Below are 6,671 nucleotides of genomic sequence, written 5' to 3' on the forward strand. Positions count from 1 at the left end.
CATTAATACTCACCTGCCATTATCATTTTTCACTCAGACTCTGCTTTTGCTCCTCTTTGGAGACATCAGTGGTCTCTTTTGTCCAGGACCGTGTTGTTTGCAGCAGATAATCAATATGGAATTGCAAGTGCTTCTCTGAAATCCTGAAGCTTGCAAAACTGGCTTGTTTGGTTTCTTCAGCCACACATGAAAACTTTTGTTTCAGCTGTAAGCTTTCTCTGGGATGATTCAGCTCCAGATTATGACACACACAGCTTCTTTCTGTTGCCCACACAAAGACCTTCTGCGCCATTTAGGATGTCCTAGAGGACATCCTCTGCCTAATCTCCTGCTTCAGAAGGTCACAAGTCCACTGTAGATCCTGTGTAATTTCCTCCCATCGCATAAATACATCTCAGATATCCTGAGGCATCTCCAGTGACACTTGACATGTGTCAGTTCATTAAATAGGAATGTCTGTGTCTGAGATGGGTGTCTAAATTCCCATTAGAGTAAATAGAGATCCAGTTGGTGGAGCACAGAAAGCATCCCATTGACCGGACCTTAAGTGACCATTTAAAGGAATACAATCATCATCCTCCTCTGACTGACTTTTAGATAAGACATTTCTCAGGGCAGGAAAATTTGTCTTGCTCTAAAATAAGCATGTTAGCAGCATTTAAACACCTTCTGCATATTAGACAACAGTCACACACAGTTCACCAAGAGGATGCGGACTCATTTGAATTGAAAGGGACCTTTAAAGGTCACCTAGTCCAGCTCACCTGCAGTGAACAGGGACACCTACAGCTAGGTCAAGTTGCTCTGAGCCCTGTCCAGACTCACCTTTGATATCTACAGGGATGGAGCATCCACCATCTCTCTGGGAACCTGTTCCAGTGCCTCACCACCAATATCATAAAATCTTTTTCCTTACATCCTAAGTCTAAGTCCTAAGTCTAAGTCCTCTTTGTTAAACCAGCTGTGCTGTTTCCCTGTCCCCCAACACATGCCTTGCAATCTCCTGGAGCCTTTCCACGTCCATTCATAGAAAAGAGCAGTTGTAGCGCCTCCAGCCACAGTTCGTATCAATGTACATCTTTTCTTGTTTAATTTATTGTCTCATCATATGATACTCAGATTAGGTACACACTTCCCACAGAATCTGGTAGGTATAGATTCCTATGTAATATCAATTTGCAGGTAAGTAACATCAAACCCTCTTCAGGAACACATGGGAGGCAAGCAGTGGATGGTGGTGAGAAGAGCTGAGAGCTGAAATGAGAAATCCGGGATGCTAAGGGAAATCTTGCAGGTGGTAAAACAGGGCAGCAAAGAAATGAGGTAGTGCAAGATGGATGGGAGAGCATAGAGATAAAGGAGGAGAAAGAACAAAGGGATGCTGTTGAAGAAGCAGTGTCAGATGGCACTGGGTAGAACAGAGGATAAAACATTGAAGAAGGCATTGATCACATTATAATGTACATGAGTGTCTCCTTGAGATACTAGAGGAAGAGAGAGGAAGAACAACATAGAGATTAACAAGAACTGAGAAGCAGAAGAAAGCATTTTGGCTGTACGTAGTAATGCAACAGCTATGTAATTATGCCCTGATGGCAGTGTGGCACTGTGTGTGGCATCTCTGCCCTCCAGTGCATCAGCCCCACAAGGCCAGAGCTATTACAAGTGGTTCATCGCCAGTCAGACCTTGTCAGAAAAATAATTTGGATGCCCCACCCACTGCTGCTATTCAGAAGCCTTAGGACATGCCTACACAGCTGTCTGAAGATCTTCTGAACTAATTTTTCTGATATGACTTACACCATTTGTTTTTATGCTAGAATTGGCTTTTCACTTAAATAGTTTTCCCCAGCATTCTCCTCCCCACTGTATTTACTGAAAACAGTCATGTACCCTTGCAGCTATATTCTGCCAGGGTAAACAAGAGTCATTATGAAACAGGACATGAAAAAATAGGCTCTCCATTTCCATGATCCTTCAAAAGGCCTTCCACCTAGCCCACACTGAGTTCATCTTCTCTGAACTCGCTTGGTCAGATTTGGTCACAGTTCTTCAGAGAGGGACCAGATGGGGGGCAGCAGTTCCTTGTGACCACAGCTGCACCCAATAGGTCTTGTAAGATTTTAGAATAGAATGGACTGTTCGGTTGGAAAGGGCCTACAAAAATCACCAAGCCCAGCTGCCTGACCTCTTCAGGGCTAAACAAAAGTTAAAGCACATTGATGAGGACATTATCCTAACGCCTCTTGACACTGGCAGGTACAGGCATCAACCATCTTTCTAGGAAGCCTATTCCAGTGTTTGACTTCCCTTACAGTAAAGAAACTTTTCTGGTTTTCAGAAACCATTCCTTCCCACAGAGGCCAGACCCTCCTGATCCACTGTCTGATGGTAACTGATGGCTCCTTCTCACTTCCTAGAGGCGCAGAAACCCTTTGCACTAGACAAGTTGGATTCAAATCTCTATAATTAAATTTTTAGCTCTCAGCTCCTGCTTAGATTTGGATCTGCTGCCTGCGTCCAAGCACTGAAGGCCTGGAGTGCACGGGACTGTATGCTCCACTCAACTAGCAGCACTACTGTGGTTTGCAGGACCCTCCATGCCCACTGGCTCTCCAGTATTTGCAGGAATTGAGTAGTAGATGATCAGCTGTATCTTTACTGCAAGGAGGTTTTTGTTGTTTTTATTTTGTTGTTTTTGTTTTGGTTGTGTTATTTTTTTCTCCTCTAAAACAATGTGATACCCCGGGTCATCTTCCTTTATGATTACACCAACTTTCTTTGTACCACATTTATTTTTATGGGTGTTTTTCCTCAAGAGGATCTAGCATTCAAAATGTTTATTCCAAACATAAGAGCTATTTCACAGTGACTGCCATTTTCCATAAAAAAAAAAATGTTTCCTATTCTCCATTTTGTGTTCTGTATTCTGTCTCCCACATGTGCTGCAGCAGTGTGCAAACTTTTATGATATTTCTTGGGTCCTACCAAATGTTCAGAGCAAGATTCCAACATTTGATGCAGTCTTTGTCCAACCAAGGCTTGAGAATTCCCAAGTATGGAGAACCCACAGCCTATCTGGGAAATCTGTTCCTGTGCTGTGTCATCTACCATAGGATGATAGAATAATTTGAGTTGGAAAGGACTTTTTACAGCCAACAGTTCCAACTCCCCTGCAATGAACAGGGACATCTACAGTTAGATCAGGTTGCTCAGAGCCCCATCCAGCCTGACTTTTAGTGTCCCCAGGGACAGGGCATCCACCACCTCTCTGGGGAACCTGCTCCAGTGCCTCACCACTCTTATCATAAAAAATCTTCTTCCTTATATCCAGTCTAAATCTCCCCTCTTTTAGTTTGAAATGTTCTATCATAACAGACACCTGAGGTAGGATTGGATGGGGATTATGCACAGTCCATCCCAGCCCCTCTTGGCTGCTCCTTCCTCCTTATTCTCTTTGTATGTGAAAACCTATGTGATGGGCCATTTGACTTTTGTCAAAATTGCCCCTTAGCTCATCACGTCAGACAGATCAGACGGAATCTGCTCTTGAGAAGTTTTCATTGATTGCTTCACCAGTAGAGAGCATACAAGGAAAAATTTACTTAGAAAATCATTAACATTGAAGTCTTTCATGCAGAACATCCACTTTTCTCAAAAAAAAATTGATTGTTCTAATTTGTCTTCTGATAAATACAAGCTTTTCTTAGTCAACCCTCAGTTCACCACTTGACGTGTACACTTTGATTACAATTTAGAAGTGGATTTGCATTATGGCTTTTGCTTCACTTAGTCCCATCACAGAGCATCATACCTGCCATCAGGTTGCCCTTACCACATTTCCTCTTTCCTGATACATAAAGAATCATAAACACGTTTGGGTAGGAAGTGACCCTTAGACACCATCTAATCCAACATCCCTGCAACAAACAGGGACACCTACAGCTCGATCAGGTTGCTTAGAGCCCCATCCAGCCTGACCTTGAGTGCATCCAGGGGTGGGGCATCCACAACATCTCTGAGCCAGTTCTCATCACTCTTACTGTAAAAACTTCTTCATTATATCTAGCCTAAATCTCCCATTTATTTTGAAACCATTTCCCCTTGTCCCATCACAGCAAAGACTGCTAAAAAGCTGGTCTCCTTCTTTCCTATAGCTCTCCTTCAGATACTGAAAGGCTGCTCTCAGGTTACCTCAGAGCCTTCTCTTCTTCACATGAACAGACCTAGCTTTCTCAGCCTGTCTTCATAGGAGAGGTGTTCCATCCCTTGGATCATTTTTGTGGTTCTCCTTTAGACATGTTCTAACAGGTCCATGTCTCTCCTATACTGAGGATCCCACATCTGAACAAAGTGCTCCATGTGAGGTCTCACAAGTGCAGAGTAGAGGGGCAGGATCACCTGCCTGCTGGCCACACTGCTTTTGATGCAGCCCAGGATATGGTTGGTTTTCTAAGTTGCAAAGACACATTACTAGCTTATGCTCAGTTTGCTATCTACCAGTACCCCCAGATGCTTTTTGGTAATACTGTGCTCCATCCTTATATCCCCCAGCTTGTACTGAATACGGGACTTGCCATGACCCTGGTGCAAGACCTTTCTTGGATTTGTTGAATCTGATGAGGTTCACCTGGGGTCACTGCTCAAGCCTGCCTAAGTCTCTATGAATGGCATCTCATCCCTCAAGTGTGTTGACTGCATCACACAGATAGGTGTAATCTGCAAACTTCCTGAGTGCATTCAATCATACTGTTAATGTCATTGATGAAGATGTTAAAGAGCACTGGTCCCAGTACAGATCCCTGTGAGACACCACTAGTCACCTGAGATCTTCATCTCAGGTTGCCCAGTGTGGCTGTGGATACCCCATCCCCAGAGGTGGTTAAGGCCAGGTTGGATGAGGCTCTGGGCAATGTGATTTAGTACTTGATCTACTGGCTGGCATCTCTGCCTGTGGCGGTGAGTGTGGAACTTTATAATCCTTGATGTCTCTTCCAACTCAAGCCATTTTATGATTCTATGATTCTATGGTTCATCTGACATTGAGTCACTGACAATAATCCTCTAGGTATAATCTCACAAGCACTGAAAAGTCCACCTGTCAAATTCACAGGGGCTTTGTCAAAGGCCTTACTGAAGTCCAGGCAGATGACATCAGTGGCTCTTCACTTGTCCATTAATGCAGTTATGCCTTCATAAGAAGTGACAAGGTTGGTCAGGCAGGACCAGCCATGCTAGTTATTCCATATCACCTCCATCTCTTCCATGTGCATTACCATAGCTTCCAGATGGATCTACATCATGATCTTCCCTGGCACAGAGGTGAAGCTGGCAGGTTGGTAGTTTCCTGGGTCATCCTTTCTGCCCTGGGTGTGGCATTGCCTTTTTTCTTGTCACCAGGGGCTTTACGTGATCACCATGTCTTTTCAAATATCAAGAGTGGCTTGGTGACTATGTCAGTCAGTTCCCTTAGGACTCTGGGGTGCATCTCATCAGGACCCATAGAACTACGGATGTTCAGGTTCCTCAGCTGGTCACAAACCTGATCTTCACTTACACTGGGAGTGATGCCCACCTTCTGAACCATCCTCTGTGTTAGAACAGTAGCTAGTGAAAACTGAGGCAAAAAGTTATTGAGTGCCTCAACCTTTTCCTCGTCTGTTGTTACCAGCCTGTATGTGTTGCTCACTAAGGAGAGTACGCCCTCCTGGACTCTCCTTTTCTGATTGGTATACCTATAGAAACCTTTTCTATTCTTCTTTGCACCCCTTGCCAAGTCCAGGCCTTCCTGACCCCGTTCCTACACAGCCTAGCAGCACCTTTATACTATTCCCAGGTTACCTGTTCCTACTTTCCATTGCCTGTGCATTTTTTTACCAGCAGGCCTCAGTTCAGCCATGCCAATCTACTACCTTCCTTTCCTGACTTGTTACACCTGAGAATGGAGAACTCTTGTGCCCTAAAGAAAGCTTCTTTAAAAATCTGCCAGCTCTGCTTTGCTCCTTTGTCCTTGAGGACAGACTCCCAGAGGGTTTTGTTGACTGACTCCCTGAAGAGCTGGAAATTGGCTTTCCTAAAATTAAGCTTTTAATTTAGTTTAATTAATATTTTATTCTTTGCCTGTCTGATATGCCTCAAGAGTGTGAAATCCACCATTGTATGGTCACTACAGCCTCCCAAACTGATGTCATCAATCAGTTCTCTTGCATTGGTGGAGCAACAGATCCAGCACTGCATCTCCTCTGGTGGGGCTGTCTATTACCTGGCTCAGGAAGTTATCCTGGATACATTCCAGGAGCCTCCTGGATTGCCTACAGCTTGCTGTGCTACCTTTCCAGCAGATGTCAGGATGGTTGAAGTCCTCTAACAGGACAAGAGCCTGCGATTGATATGTCTCTTGTAGCTGGAGGAAGAAGGCTCCACTTGACCAGCGACCTGTAGTAGACTCCAATCACAAGGCTCTGTTGCCTCTGTCTCTAGCTCACATTTCTCACTCTACATGTGCTGGAGTAATTTTGCTAGTAATTATTTAAGTCTCCACTCACTTCTGAATATCCTCACTTCTGTGTATAACATAGAGTCATCTGTCTCACTGAAAACTGGGAAAATAAAGTGTCAATTTTTAATACTGTAATACAATTACCTTTAATCACTACTCTCCTCTCTCTCTG

This window comes from Meleagris gallopavo, chromosome 3 (genome assembly GCF_905368555.1).
Source record: "Meleagris gallopavo chromosome 3, MGAL_WU_HG_1.1, whole genome shotgun sequence".
Lineage (NCBI taxonomy): Eukaryota > Metazoa > Chordata > Aves > Galliformes > Phasianidae > Meleagris > Meleagris gallopavo.